The sequence below is a fragment of the Hyperolius riggenbachi genome, chromosome 1 (assembly GCF_040937935.1).
Source record: "Hyperolius riggenbachi isolate aHypRig1 chromosome 1, aHypRig1.pri, whole genome shotgun sequence".
In the NCBI taxonomy this organism is placed as follows: domain Eukaryota; kingdom Metazoa; phylum Chordata; class Amphibia; order Anura; family Hyperoliidae; genus Hyperolius; species Hyperolius riggenbachi.
The window spans coordinates 115119284-115135664 of record NC_090646.1 but is presented as its reverse complement, the minus strand read 5'-3'; positions in this window follow the sequence as shown (position 1 = coordinate 115135664).

Genomic DNA, 16381 nt, shown 5'->3' with positions numbered 1-16381 from the left:
TGCGAACACTACGTGGAAGCACTCAGACCTTAGTCAGATCCAACAGTGTGTTTGAACCAGGAGGACCTGGGAATTCACATTGAGCCAGATTACTTCTATTGTTATCATTCTGTTATACTTCAGACTAGTTCCAGGGTGTAGAGACCACGGACCTCACACCCAAGACTAGGGAACTTGTGTTATCATTCTGTTATACTTCAGACTAGTTCCAGGGTGTAGAGACCACGGACCTCACACCCAAGACTAGGGAACTTGTGTTGTCATTCTGTTATACATCAGACTAGTTCCAGGGTGTAGAGACCATGGACCTCACACCCAAGACTAGGCATTGTTTGATATTTGTTATGACCTATTGCTTTCCTGACTATTCCTCTGCTCTCTGATTCGGTACCACGCATATCTGATATTCCGTTGCCAAACCCTGCCTGTCTTGGATACCGAATCAGCTTTCTGTCTTTGTACTTTGTCTGTCCATGTGTTGCCGACCTGGCTTGCCCGATCTCGAGAGCTATCTCTCCCCTTAAGAGATAGTCTCCAGATCTGTCAGTGACATCCACCTTCAGGTGTCCCTCACTCTCTGGTCATTCCTACCTTCAGCCTGACTCCACCCCTTGGAGAGTCTCAGGCTGCTGGGAGGTTTCTGTACTCTCTAAAAGCAGTATTGCCCATACTGCCTAAGATCACCTGCTCAGCAGGTGCGTTACTCACAGTCATACTGTTACACCAAACACTCACAATTACATACAGGTGTCCAGAGGTTAGTACTATATCTGTATTATTGCGGATTCTGCAGATCATTCATAATCAGGTATATATCTGCATTCTTGGTGATACTGCAGATCACCAATAATCAGATTCTCTCTGCGTGCTGACACCGATCGTTACACTACCTACCTGTTTTTCTCAGTGCACCCACCTACCTACGTGAGCGCACGCAGTCTACATGAGTGTCGGGGGGGGGGGGGGGTGGCACACCAAACATAATAAGGTCGTTGCTTCATTGTGGACAGACCAAATTTGATCAGCTGGACAGTCACTGTTCTGTCATTCAGCTATCTCAGCCCGGCGACCATATGGGCTAGAAAGCCGCCATCACCTGCACTCTCGTTATGGTGCGCACCAGTCCAGCATGGCCGTCACTACACAAACAGCTGTTTGCAGTCACTGCCTACCTTTCACTGCATCTTTGACTTCACATTGTATTATACCTGGCAGTCAGTGCATACATTTCACTTGAATAGATGTCAGACTTGCCCTCCATAACAGATTCTCATTAAAATATTTAAAGTTGATTCATCTCATATACAGCAGGGCCTCGAAAGTCCTCCTGTATCGTTATTTTTGGTCACTACCTCGGGACGTGCATGCCATGCCTGCTGCCTTCCTTGGATGTGTGGTGGTGGCCGTTCCTGCTCCTTTGCCCACAGCGTGCCTGCTGCCTTCCTTGGATGTGTGGTGGTGGTAGCTGTTTCTTAGGCTCCCACTCCGGACCGGAATCGAACCAGGATTCCCCGGCCATTACCAGTGGTCACTCGCAATCGCAGACTTGCCCTCAATATAGGATTCTCGATGCAGCAACTGAACAGCAAGCAGAACAAGTATTTAAAACAAATAGATGTAAGCTTTAACAATGGTAGAGAAAGAACCATCGAAAGTTGATAAGGCAGTCAGACTTTACCTGACATCACTGAGTGAGGAAGAGCAATCTCGCCACGGTGCGCACAAGTCCAGCACGGCCGTCACTACACAAACAGCTGTTTGCGGTGCGTTACACAGTGAGTTTGGTGTGTCAGTGTGAAGCAGTACTCTAATTACACTCCCTGATTGATGTACACACATGCAAGATGTTTTAAAGCACTTTAGGCCTGCAATTTAGCATTCAGTGTGATTTCTGCCCTTAAAACGCTGCTTTGCGTCAAATCCAGATTTTTCCCCGGGACTTTTGTGGTCTATCCCACTCCACCATGCTCCCCTCCAGGTGTTAGACCCCTTGAAACATCTTTTCCATCACTTTTCTTGCCAGCATAAGGCCTCTTGCACACTGCATGCATTTCAGATTCCGATTCCGCTTTTTAATCTGTTTTTACATCCGATTCCGATTCAGATTTTTAATCTTAACTGCATGCTGTGTTTTTTGATCCGTTTTTCTGTTGAATGTATTCAAGGAAAATCGGAAACGGAATCGGAATCGGAAACGGAATCGGAATCGGAATCGGAAAACGGATTTGCAGTGTGCAGGGAGCCTCAGTGTTTCTAGTTTTCAAAGTTCGTCTCCCCATTGAAGTCTAGTACGGTTCGCGAAAGTTCGCACGAACCGAGCTTTTGCGGAAGTTTGCAAACCCGGTTCAGAAAATCGGAGGTTCGGGCCATCTCTAATTAATTACTGTTGCTCAGCTGCCTCAGGATTGTTTTTTCTTTTCTCCTTTAAGACCCTGAAGTCAGCCCATATAGCCATCTTGTCAAGATTCTTCTGTAATGTGTCACTGTCCTACTGAGTGTTAAGAATTCTATAAGGGTCATCCAGAAAGTACCAGCCATTCACTTTAAGCTGCCTCGCAAAGTATTATTTCTGTCTAATTTAACTTGTATCTGTCAAGTTAACCTCTTCTCTCCCTGCAACGCTTGTCACTTGACTGCAGAACACCCATAGCTGTTTGTTCAGCAGCATTCACATGAAGACCCCACCCCCTAAAGTCTTCCAACCTATTGGTGAGGAGCGATGCTACTAAGGCAAAGGGATTGAAAACCTTTTAAAAATGTGTTAAATGCTTAAATAAATGAAGTGATTGTGTGGAGAAATAATATGAAAATAGTGTGTCAATAATAAAATGTTTCCTTCATTAAATAAATGAAAGTTACTGTTACCTTCCTGGTGACATTTGTACAAATTTTGTATCTGCGGCAGTGAAAGTACTTTTTAGAGCAGTGCTAAGAGAGCCATTTCTGTCCATCCTACAATATTCTGGCCCCCGTTCACTTTTATTATGATGCACATGAATACTAAAGCAAATGGATGGGTTCCAAGTAAGCTCCGGAGTGAGCTGCTGCACTCTCTACCACAAATAACATTTAATAAGATAGCATCTCATTAAGCAGTTAAGACCAGTTTATTATGTGTAATTTGAAAAGGGGAGGGGGAAGCCCTTGGCAGTGATTTTGCTGTCAGAGTTTCTTTCTTAACTTTAACTACTAAATGACTGCATCACACCAATGGGCGTGAATGCGGCGGCAGCCCCAGGACAGTCTAATGCCAATTGGCGGGATTTTCAGGCGATCGCGCGCGCCAATGTGCTTGCATCTCTGCTTGAGTGATGGTGCTCCACTCCATCATCAGTCTCCCAGCGGCAATCATAAATGGTGAAACTGCCTTCTGTTTACACAGTACAGTGCTGCGATCTAAGGCAGCGCTGAACTGGGGACAGCTGTGTGACACGGCTGTCTGTCCCCCCTGGGGGAGACAGGGGTTATCGGCTTTTATAGGCTTATGCCTATGACAGCCGATCACTGTCATAGGCTGGCGGGGAGGAAGGGAGAGTTAAAAAAAAATATTAATAAAATAGGCATAGTTATTTAAAAAATAAACAAAAATATATATAAAAAAATCAAACATTGGGGGAGCAACAGAAACGTCTGTTGGTGGGCAAAAAAGGGGGAGGTCACTTGTGTGCTGAGTTGTACTGCCCTGTGGTGAGGCTTTAAAGCTGCAATGGCCTAAATTGTAAAAAAAAAAAAAAAAGCCTGGTCATTGGGGGGGGGGGGGGGGGTGGGGTGGGGGTGGGGGGGGGTCATGGGGGGGGGGGGGGGTGAGGGGTAAGCCTATGGTCCTCAAGTGGTTAAAGGATACCTGAAGTGAGAGGGATATATTTTACTTTAGAGGAAACACGAGTTGAAAATAAACTGATGAGAAAAAATAATTGTATCTATCCTCCCACCACTAAAATACTACTAAAAATAATTTCCAAATCTCAGTTTTATTTTCTGTATATCAGCTAAAAAAGTATGCTTAGTGTTGTACTGTCTCATATGACTGATGCTGTCTTTAGGTGCCAGAGAAGCTAAAGTATGAGATAATGATCTTTTATATCTACAGTATACCTGCATTCAGAAGCTGTTATCTGCTAGGAAAGAGTTTTATGGCTATAATTCATTATCAGTGAGAATTATGGACTGGAGAGAAACTGTCACTTGCATACCTGATGTTTAACTCTTTCAGGCAGAAAAAGAAGAGAATAAACATAGCATAGTTATTTGTGTGCTTGGCACTGTACATACACGTCACCTACCAAATTGCCTGGCTGTCCTGCTGATCCTCCACCTCTAATACTTGTAGCCGTAGACCCTAAACAAACATGCAGATCAGATGAGTCTGACTAGATTATCTGCATGCTTGTTTCAGATGTGTGATTCAGACATTATTGAAGCCAAAAAGATCATCAGGACTGCCAGGCAACTGGTACTGTTAAACGTGAAATAATATGGTAGCATCAATATCCCCCTCCCTTTAGGTGTCCTTAAGGCTCCTTTCACATCTAACAATGCGTGCAGGAGCCGTTCTCCTGCACCGTTGAGTAGCCTGCGGCTGTCGTCGGGAACGCTGCAACGCTGAGTAGCAGCGGTAGTATCAATTAACCTGACGGGGAAACGCCGATTCCCAGCGATAAAATGCTCCCGGGTGCGTCGTACCGCAATGCATCGAAATGCAGCATCGGATGTGAAAGGTAAAATGAAAGTTTATGGACTTTCCTTTTACCTCGGTTAACGCAAAGTATAAACGCTGAAAAAGGGCTCTGGTGGGAAAGAGCCCTAAAGCCATGGCACAACTATGTGGCACCACAAGCATTCTATACATAACAATGGATATGGACCTCCTCTGCCAAGATTGGCTGCAGTGTCAGAGAAGTGTAAGCAGTTATCACTGTTCAAAGCACATGTGGAGGTGATCATTACCCGCATAGCAACAATGAAGAGCTAATACAGCAGGACGAGAGAACTTAAACACAATCTCCTCATCTCCTATTGCTACACCACTGGCTTTAAAGATAGTCTGTACTGTCTGATTTGTACAATGAAAAACATACCAATCGAGTTACTGTGATCTCCTGGATCCCTCTTTGCCGATTCCGCCAATCCCTGCCGTGTTCCTGACTTTTAATCGCTAGGCAAGCTGAAATTGAGAGCAGAGAACCTATCTGTGAATAATAAACAAAGCACACACACAGATCCTGCAGGGATCTATCACAGCAGAGGCAGTGAAATCCTCTCTGGGTCAACAAAGCTTAAAGAGAACCCGAGGTGGGTTTGAAGAATATTATCTGCATACAGAGGCTGGATCTGCCTATACAGCCCAGCCTCTGTTGCTATCCCAAACCCCCCTAAGGTCCCCCTGCACTCTGCAATCCCTCATAAATCACAGCCATGCTGCTGACAAACAGCTTGTCAGAGCTGGCTGTGTTTATCTCTATAGTGTCAGTCTGCGGCTCTCCCCGCCTCCTGCAGAACTCCAGTCCCCGCCTGCATCCCTTCCCTCCCTGCTGATTGGAGGGAAGGGACGGGGCAGGGACCGGAGCTATGCAGGAGGCGGGGGAGCAGCTGAGACTGACACTACAGATGTGAACACAGCCTCACAGCATGGCTGTGATTTATGAGGGATTGCAGAGTGCAGGGGGACCTTAGTGGGGTTTGGGATAGCAACAGAGGCTGGGCTGTATAGGCAGATCCAGCCTCTGTATGCAGATAACATTCTTTAAACACACCTCGGGTTCTCTTTAACAAAGAAAAGAAGATTAGATATATTACAGAGCACATTAGAACCGGTATAGGAACATATAGGATAGAAGAAATAAAGGAGGAAAATTTTGTTACAGGGTCTCTTTAAACAACACATATCTGTAGAACTACTGAATGTTTTGGTAACCCTTGCCTATTTACCATTTTCAGTTGTTTAGATTTGTGACAGGTTTGCTTTATAGAAAAAAACACACTTTTAGCGATAGCATATATGTGGTTCTTCCCTCCTGTTACTGAATGCAGAAAAGGCATAAAGCATGTGAATGCTGTTTCAGTACCTGTGTACCATTTGCCATAGCCTTAGAGGGACCCTCAGGCTTTCAGCCTTCCAGATTGCTCAGGAAGTGTGGATGTAGTGATAACCAAGGAGAGCTGTAGCATTTTGTTTTACATTTTACTGTAGCTGAACTTTATAAATGCAACCATGTGTATGAAAACTTTCCTTGCTCTCCTTCTCAGCGCTGCATCTGCCACTTCCATCCCTCCACTTTAAACTCCTAACGACCATGTCACGCCGATGGGAGTGAATGCGGCGGCGCCCCCAGGACCACCTAACGGTCCTGGGGGCATCAAGTCAAGTCCTGGGGGAGCGTTTTGCAGCACCTCAGTCTCCCAGCGACGATCGCCAGCTATTTACAATGTACAGCTGTGACACTCGGCTGTCCCCCTGGGAGGCTCAGAGAGCGATTGGCTCTCAGAGACTGATGTCTATGAGAGCCGATCGCTGGTATTGGCTGCTGAGGGGAGGGAGGGTGGGTAATTAAATAATAAAAAATGGGCAAATTTGGGGGACGTTGGTGTAAGCCTACGGTCCTTAAGAGGTTAAAGAAACTTAGCCGAGTGACATCACTTTCTTGTCTTGGTTGTCCCGGTGCTCTGATGTTGCTACACCAAGAACAGACACATTTCTCATAAAAAATTGAGGCAATGGCAGCCGTTATTGAGTTTATTTTCACCTTGGGTGTCCTTTAATTACTACTTTCCCCTCCAGGCCACCATGGACTTAGAGGTAAGATGTAATTTGGCTGCCAGCTATTGCTGATGGCCAAATTACACTTTTTTTTAAAAGTAATTTGGTCTCCATCATTTGACGGCGCACAAAATTACTGTCTGAACGCCGCTATAGCATATGTACGTGGTACATTCAAATTTCCTTTTCTCGTGTCAGACCAGAGATCATGCAAAGAAAAAGAATTAGAATCTGATGGCCTGAAATGTAAAGGAAGCCCAAGCTGAAAATAAACTGATGAGACAAACAATTGGATCTATGCATCAAAGAAAGATGCCCCTGTATGGAGAAATCACTTACTCCTTTACATGTTCAAAGGCAATGGATAAACTGTATTTAGATAGATCACTGTAATGAACGAGGCAGCTACGGCGAACAGCACCGCCGCCGCAGCTGCCTCCATGCCGCTGGCCATCCTCCCGGCGTCTAGGACGCCGAGGACGGAACGTTTGTTTACACAAAGGGTCACAGTCTCGCGCACAGACAGGACCTTTATGCTAAGAGGAGGCTCGTCAGCTGACCTGCTGGTCGGCTGATGTCAGAGGAGCCTCACGGCGCCCAGGATTGGCTGACTGCTGGGGGCGTGCCAGTGAGGTCTCCTCTGCTTCTTAAGCCTCCGGGCTTCATTTAAACACTGTCTGCTGTCGTGAATACATCTAGTGTTAGCGCTCAGACCTTAGACTAGACCGCAGGTGTTGAAACCAAGGACCTCACACCTAGACTAGGAGATTATTTATATTGTGATTGATTTTCTATGTTTGACTCTGGCTATACTCTGACTCTGCTCTAAGCTAATCGATTCTGTACCTCTGCCTATCTGCCTACGTTGCTGAACCTCTGCCTGATTACCGACTACTCTTCTGCCTTACGATTCTGCTCTGATACTGTCCTCTCTGTTGCCAACCCCTGCCTTTCTGACCTTTCTACTCACCAGTGGGCCCACGCCACTGGTGAGGTGTTAGCTTCTCCAGATCCTCTGGTGAAGTGATTTGCTAGTGATCAATTGCTCCTAGGCTGCAGTACAGTCTGAATCGCCTGTCCTTCAGGCAATCATTAGTTGCAGTGCTGTTTGTACCTCTTGCTCCTAGGCTGCAGTACAATCTGAATCGCCCACTCCTCAGGTGATCATTAGTTGCAGTACTGTCTGTACCTCCTGCTTCTAGGCTGCAGCACAGTCTGAATCGCCTGCTCCTCAGGTGATCACTAGACTGCAGCACTGTCTGAATCACTCGCTGCTCGGGAGATTCTATCTCTTTAGTTTCAGTATCTCCAGCTTGCTGGGGTTTGTACTTTATCATACGGTCAGTGTGCCGATAGTACCTCACCAGCCCCTCGGGTGAGGTCTCGCTAAACTATTAAAGTTACTGTACTCTATTATACAGTCAGTGTACTGATAGTACCTCGCCATCCCCTCTGGTGAGGTCTTGTTAAACTATTAAGTTATGGTTGCTTAAAGCACTACATACTCAGCTCCTTGTGCTGCTATACTGGTATTATTGATGATTCTGCAGATCACACATAATCAGGTATAGCATCTGCATTATTGGTGACTCTGCAGATCACCAAATAATCAGACATCTGAGTTGCGACACCCAACCGTTACAATCACTCGTGCAATATTTTTTTTTTTAAATCACTAAAAATTCTCTTGATTTTGATTATAATCAGAAAACTCGCTGCCAGAAAATGATACATAGAGTAAGTATAGAGTATATAATAAATAATAACACAGTATACGGTACCAAAAAACATGGTAGAATAAGTACAACTGTGGTCAGATACGAATAATATACATATTGTGCATAGTTCACTGGATAAACAAGACCAAACATGTGGGCAACCTAATCTACAAACATATGTCAATACCAATCACCAGGGATCATGTTACAGATGCAATACTGCTGTATAAGGATCCCTGTCAAATATGTGTATTATTTGCATTAACGAGATAAGTTAAAAAAGATGACTTGACCATGTAGGCTGGTATAGCCTGGACTGTGCACCTTGAGCTATACCAGTCTACCTGATCCATGATATGAGGAGGCTCTGGAGGAGAGGGGCAGCAAAGACTTCCCATCTCCCCCAAAATCCTTGTCCATGCCAGGGGATCTTCCCCGCCTCCGGTGTCCAGGAGGAGGTAGGGGCCTCGGGGGTTCATGGTGGCATCTCGGAGTCCCCTTCAACAAGGCCACCCCCAGATGCCTGCCCCTCAGGCGAAATGGGTATATGGTTCTAATAATAAACCCCTTATTCATTTCCACAAAGGGTTCAAGTTAAATAAAAATGTAACTTGAAGGATTTGCCTGCTCATCCCTAATTCAGACTTTTACCTATTCACTTCAGCACACAATCAATCCTACAAATAACAGTTCTGCACACAATATACCCTATCAGTCACAGTTTTCAGTAGGTAAAATAGACCTAACTACAGTCTGTATCTCTCCTTGAATCATATACTGTACTTCTTTCTCTCTTTGTCTCTGATTCTAGCTTCTATCACACTGTCAATGCAAGATGGAGTGAAAAACTCCTCCCTCCACCTCCCTCCATATCTTCCTGTGGTGGGAATTGTTCTCATTTGCTGCTGGTGCTCGCTGAGCATCCTGGGAGCAAATCATTTGCCCAGCAGATGCCCAATTATGCACATCCGGATGAAAATTTGGCACCATATATGCAAACCAACGCTTTGCCTGCAAAACGTTTGGCGAGAAAGTGACTACAAGGCGAATCACTGGGCCTTTCTCGCCGGAAGTGTTTGGTAAGTGTGGTAAGGCCCAATTTGCAGTAAGATCAAACTCTGAATTCTTGCTCATCCCTAGTCAGGATCATGAGCCTAATTTAGCTGCAACTCTGATAACTGCACTAATTAACTCAAGTAGTGTTGCTTGCAAAATTTTGCCAAAGTAATTTTTGCATCGAATGTCAAATTGTCATTTTCTATTTTGAGAAAATGTCATTCTCAGTTATGTGAAAATATATTGCGATACAATACATTGATATGATACATTGCAATATAATATATTTTTGCAATATGATAAAAGGAAACACATTTTCCTTTCTGATGTGAAAATTTGTGAAAACAATGAAAAAAAATATTTTTACAGCAAAAATTTGAGAAAAATCACAAACTTGTTACAAGATGATTCGCAATGGCATTCTCACTCGAAAGTAAATGTTTTACTTTATTTTAGCGAAAATTAATGTGAAAAGAATATTGGCATTTTTGCCTGTTTAACAGGAGAGAAAAGAAAGCAGTTCTCAAGTAACTGTGAATGAATTAACTGCTTCTGTTTCAGGAGATAAAAGTAGATTCATATACTGTACAAAGATCCAATACAGAGCTACTATAACAGGTGAACTAGGTTAATCTCCATAAGAGCTTATGGACCCATCTTAGAGCATTGTGACTGCTGCTATAACAATCCTATTGAGCTTGGTAAGCAGTCTTTTGTCACTCTGCTTTATTGCATTCACATTTGTGGAACAATACCGCACTCATATAAAAGACATTTTTTATTTATTGTTGTGTATTACCCTTAGACTTTCTAAGTAAAAAGAAAGCATGTGTAGACATCTGCTTAATTTATTACATATTAAAAGCTCAAGCTATGAAAACAAATGAGCTATACCTGCAGTATTAGTATCACTTGTCAAAAAAAAAGATAAATACATGAAATGCTGCATCAAAATACAAAATGAATTTAATTTTAAAATGGCATATGGTGAAAAGTGCTCGATAACTAGATATCATCCTAATTTTATGAGCAAAATAATATTTTCATGCACAATTTTGTTCATTTTCAAATTTTTATGATTGTGGAAAAATTAAAACATAATAATTTAGCCGACCATGTAATTGGAAAAAGATAGCTCCGCAAGATGCACTTTACGAGCTTCAGAATCTACATTGATGGGACATCGTAAGTAATTTTACAAGCATTTTTCAAAAAAGTAGTTTAAGTAAAGTTCATAATGAGTTATTTAAATACCATAAGTCTGAAGTGTAGACAAAAGCATTTTATCTAAAGACTAAAAAACTAAATGTATTATTTATTCCAGAGGCTGGGGCCAATGAAGGGAAGCATATCTTTGTAATCTTTCAGTTACATGCACTTTGCATCAAAGATGGACAAAATGGAAACAGGAAAAAAAGGTGCCGGCTGAGGGTGGACGAAAAAGGCGCCACCATAGACTCTAATGCATTTATCGTTAATACGGCAGCCAAAGCAGAAAAAAAGGGCGCCTGATAAATATCGTTAACAACATTAAAACATTAAAGTTTTTGAAATATGTTATTGTTTTTACAAGCTTGCAACGTTATAGTTTTGTCATATTATTTCGAGATGTCTCCCAGGCACCACTGCTGAATATATGCAAATTAACCATTGTACCCTTAGAAGCTAAACACACCTCCAGAACCGCTGGAATGCAATGATGTGTCAGCTTGTTAATATGTACAGAGCCATAATAATCCAACATGCATACAGACTGTTTCGGATTGTTTGATCCTCATCAGTGCATGACATGGATTAATTTGGCTCTATGGAATAGGGCTTGTAAATCCGAGAGGCACAGACTAACCAGCAAGCTCATGGTGACCCAGAACTCATTGGGGTGTGTAAGGGACTACAATGGTCCTAAAAGCCCCCTTACTAAGATGTTAAGAAAAACAAAAGTTTGCTTTCCTTACACACCCCAATGAGTTCTGGGTCACCATGAGCTTGCTGGTTAGTCTGTGCCTCTCGGATTTACAAGCCCTATTCCATAGAGCCAAATTAATCCATGCCATGCACTGATGAGGATCAAACAATCCGAAACAGTCTGTATGCATGTTGGATTATTATGGCTCTGTACATATTAACAAGCTGACACATCATTGCATTCCAGCGGTTCTGGAGGTGTGTTTAGCTTCTAAGGGTACAATGGTTAATTTGCATATATTCAGCAGTGGTGCCTGGGAGACATCTCGAGCTCACTCCAACCTGAATTATCGCAAATTCTTTCTGTTTTAGGAAAGCAAACTTTTGTTTTTCTTAACATCTTAGTAAGGGGGCTTTTAGGACCATTGTAGTCCCTTACACACCCCAATGAGTTCTGGGTCACCATGAGCTTGCTGGTTAGTCTGTGCCTCTCATATTATTTCATTTGTATGTACAGATTGTACGTTATCAAAGATATTATCGTTTCTATGTGTAAAAATGTGTTACTGAAGGGGGAGTGGTAAAGGGTTAGGCACCACCGGGGCGTGGTTAGGGTTAGGCACCACCGGGGCGTGGTTAGGGTTAGGCACCACCTGGGGTGGTTAGGCAACACGGGGGGGGGGGGGGTTAAGGTTAGGCACCACCAGGGGGGTGGTTAGATTTAGGCACCACCAGGGTAGGGTTCTGTGTGAGAGTAGGTTGGGTCAAGCTGTATTATTGAATTATGTAACGATTTTTGAACGTCAATATATTTTCGTTATCAACTCCCGTCTGTTTTAAAATGGTGTTAATCGGAAACCAATTTTATTAACAATGTTTATCGTTATTAAGATTTCGTTATCCACTGGCGCCAATTCACAATCCAGCTGGGCCCTTTTTTCATGCACCCGACAAAGCAATATAAGATTCAGTAACTGGTCTGTCTAGTTGGAGCAAGAATAATATTGTCTTTAGCTGATGTAAGCTAGTAAGAGTCTTCTTCTGACAGGTGAGTTGAGTGCAGGATTCTACCCAATATGCATTATTTGTGTTGGAAGTGTAGCAGTATCACTTAAACCTGGTACACACTTTCAATCATGATTTGCCAATTACTGACTAATTTTACAACCTCCATGTAGTATGCGGGTCAACACATATGGAATACTATGAGCAGATTGTGTAAGTAAGCTCTCATACAAGAAGTAGGTGGTAAAATCGGTCAGTGATTGGCCAATCATAATTGAAAGAGTGTACCAGACGTTAGGCCCTGATACCTAGGACAATGAAAAGGTACAACACTGTATTATTTTACCAATCCCCTGACACATATACTGGTTTTGTAAATATGCATTGAATGGTATTGTAAGCTCTTTTGTCATCACAGAAAGAAGCTTTGTTTACATTGTGGCATTGATAGTGGATGTGTGTAATTTATATTCATGGAGTTTTTTTTTTTTCTTAATAGAGTTTCAGATATAGTAGCTCTATGCATTCTAGCATGATCAGACTAATGATGGCCATACATGGTACAATTTTTTCATCCAATCTTACCACTTCTTTGTAATATAAGGGAACTGCCTAAATTATCCTTTCAATATATTTACTTAATTTACCCTTATACTACATAGAAATGGTAAGATTGGATGAAAAAATTGTACCATGTATGGCCACCTTTAGCTACCCATTTTTTGCTGTTTGTATGAGTGAGTGTTGACTTTATTGATAAACAGCAGTGTGTACCTAAGGGGGTGTCCTGTATGAATGCCCTTCCACTGCTTATCAGTCTTGCTCCCTCCTTCAACCCATTCAAGCAAGCCCTCAAAACCCAACTCTTTTTAAGATGGCCTACCCACCCCTTACCCAGTAGTAACTCTCTACTGATTATTTATTTCACGGCCCTACCTAGTTCCACACCCCCCCCTCCACCCCTTAAATTGTAAGCTTCTGGCAAGGTCCTCCCTTACCTAGTGTAATTTACAGGATAGTGTGCTCCTTTCCTATGACAGCCAATACTTGTATTACTGGGCCTACCTGACAAGCTCATAATCACATGATCATGTATCTTGTACAGTTTGCCTTGTATAACTTTGTTCTGTTGTTCTGTAATGCCTTTGTATGTCTGTAATACTTGTATCATTGTATATATTTATTGTCCAGGGCTGCATAATATGTTGGCGCTTATATATACTGTAAAGACAATGAATAATAATAACATGACTACGTAAGTGTGGAATTTCAGTGATCGGAAAGACAAAAAGGTAGAGAAACAAACCAGGAGCACCAATAGTGTAGCATTTTCACAAAAGGGAAAATAAATCCACACTAATCCTACTTACAAATACGGGTTGCTTTTAGCGAACCACTGTTTAGAGCATGTGGAGAAAACCCTCCATCTCCACTTGGATGGCAATTCCTCTTCTGTATTTGGGTCGCACTTAAATAGAAAAGGTCCAAAATGGACGGAAATGCCAAATTTCAATTCTGCAAAAAATCCGCTTGCCGCCATTGCTGATTACCGCTACCGATTTAGCTTCCCGCTACTCATTTCTGCATTCCAATACGGATTTCCATGGAAAATGCGCAAATTTCCGCCAAATTTAACATCGATTTTCTCAAAAAACTACAAGGTCTTTTTGATTTTTTTTTCCTTTTGTTCCCACACTTCTGATTATCATACTATGTAAAAGTGGTGTTTCTAGCACCTACGGGGGCTTTGCTATTAACCGCTAAAGTCGGTGGATTTTGACTGTAATGTAAAATGCCGAAAATCCGCATTACTGATATGCAGTAATTTTATGACAATCAAAAGACTCAGAATGAATAAACCAATCAGAGAATGGGGATACAGTATAGGCGGAAATTTCCACATCCTGTGATTGGCTTATTCATTCTTCTGCTGGGGATACACGGTACGTTTTGCACCGTGTATCAAGCCACTTGACAGATTCCGGCGTGTCCCCGCTCGTCCCCGCGGGCGCCCGGATCGATTCCCACTCGTCCCCGCGGGCGGCTTCTTATCTTGTGCTCATTTCTTCTATTGTCATACCCGCCGGTATCGAGCGTGGAATCGATCCGGTGGGGTATCGGACACATCGGAAATTATCAATCGAGCCATCAGTGGCTCGATTGATAAAAAAAACGTACCATGTATCCCCAGCATTAGTCTTCTGATTGGCTTAAAATTACTGCATATCAGGTAATGCAGATTTTCTGCATTTTGCATTACAGTCAAAATTTACAGGGTATATTAAACAGAAGAGTGGGAACAAGAGGAAAAAAAAATCAAAAAAACCTTGTATTTTTTGAGAAAATCGATGTTAAAGTCGGCAAAAATTTCAGCGAAAATTTCAGTGATTTCAGCGGAAATCCGACTACCGCTCTTGTAGTACCAATTTCTGCTTTCCGATGCGGAAATACAATTTCCAATCGGAAATGCGGAAATTGCATTTTCGCGGAATCCGAACGAGCATCCCTACTTCTTGCCCATGCTACAAAGATTAAAGACACTGAGCCATATGCTATTCACTTTTTCTCATGAGATAATAAAAATGAGGTAAAAAAGTACTGCCAAAATTATTTTGAGTATTTGTTTGCTGATGGTGTAAAAGGCATTTTATTTACAAGTTGTGAAAATATCACTGGAAGAAAAGGTGAATTGCATATGGCTCACTGTGTTATGACTGTTTCTTATTAACTCCAAATTTGGTAGTTACACACTCACACTGGGGACATCTCCTCCCACCCTGTAAAGCTGCGTGCATCTAGCTCTATTGACATGTTGTATGTCAAGTATGTATGTATGTATGTATTTTATTTTTATACACACACCACCAGCCTTTCCCGTATATACTCGCATACCAGCCAAATTTTTGACCCCCAAAAAGGGGGTCAAAAGTTGGGGGGTCGGCTTGTATGCGAGTCTGGTGCTGGTGATGGTGGTCCGAGCCCCCCGCACTGTCACCCACCCAACCCCCCCCCCCTCGCGGCCGCCGCTACCGCTGCAATTACCTGCCCGGCGCCGCTTCTTCTATTCCCCTCCTGTCCGGCTCCGTAAATCACTGCATCGCTCTTCACGGCGGCTGCAGTAGAGAGAGAGAGCGGTTCCCATAGCAACCGCCGCTACAGGAAGCCGCGCTCTTCGCTGCTTCCTGTCTGATCACAGCAGCCACCGTGAAGAGTGCTGCTGTCCTACGGAGCCAGAGAGGAGGGGAATAGAAGAAGCGGCGCCTGCTAAGGTAAAAGCAGCGGCGGCCATGGGGGAGAGGGGGGGCACTGGGGCACTACCTAGCGATACTGGGGCACTATACTAGCGATACTGGGGCACTATACTAGCGATACTGGGGCACTATACTAGCTATACTGGGGCACTATACTAGCTATAATGGGCACTATACTAGCTACACTGGGCACTATACTAGCTATAATGGGCACTATACTAGCTATACTGGGGCACTATACTAGCTGCACTGGGCACTATACTAGCTATAATGGGCACTATACTAGCTATAATGGGAACTATACTAGCTATACTGGGGCACTATACTAGCTACACTGGGCACTATACTAGCTATAATGGACACTATACTAGCTATACTGGGGCACTATACTAGCTATACTGGGCACTATACTAGCTATACTGGGGCACTATACTAGCTGCACTGGGCACTATACTAGCTATAATGGGCACTATACTAGCTATAATGGGCACTATACTAGCTATACTGGGGCACTATACTAGCTACACTGGGCACTATACTAGCTATACTGGGGCACTATACTAGCTATACTGGGCACTATACTAGCTATACTGGGGCACTATACTAGCTGTACTGGGGCACTATACTAGCTGTACTGGGGCACTATACTAGCTGTACTGGGCACTATACTAGCTATACTGGGCACTATA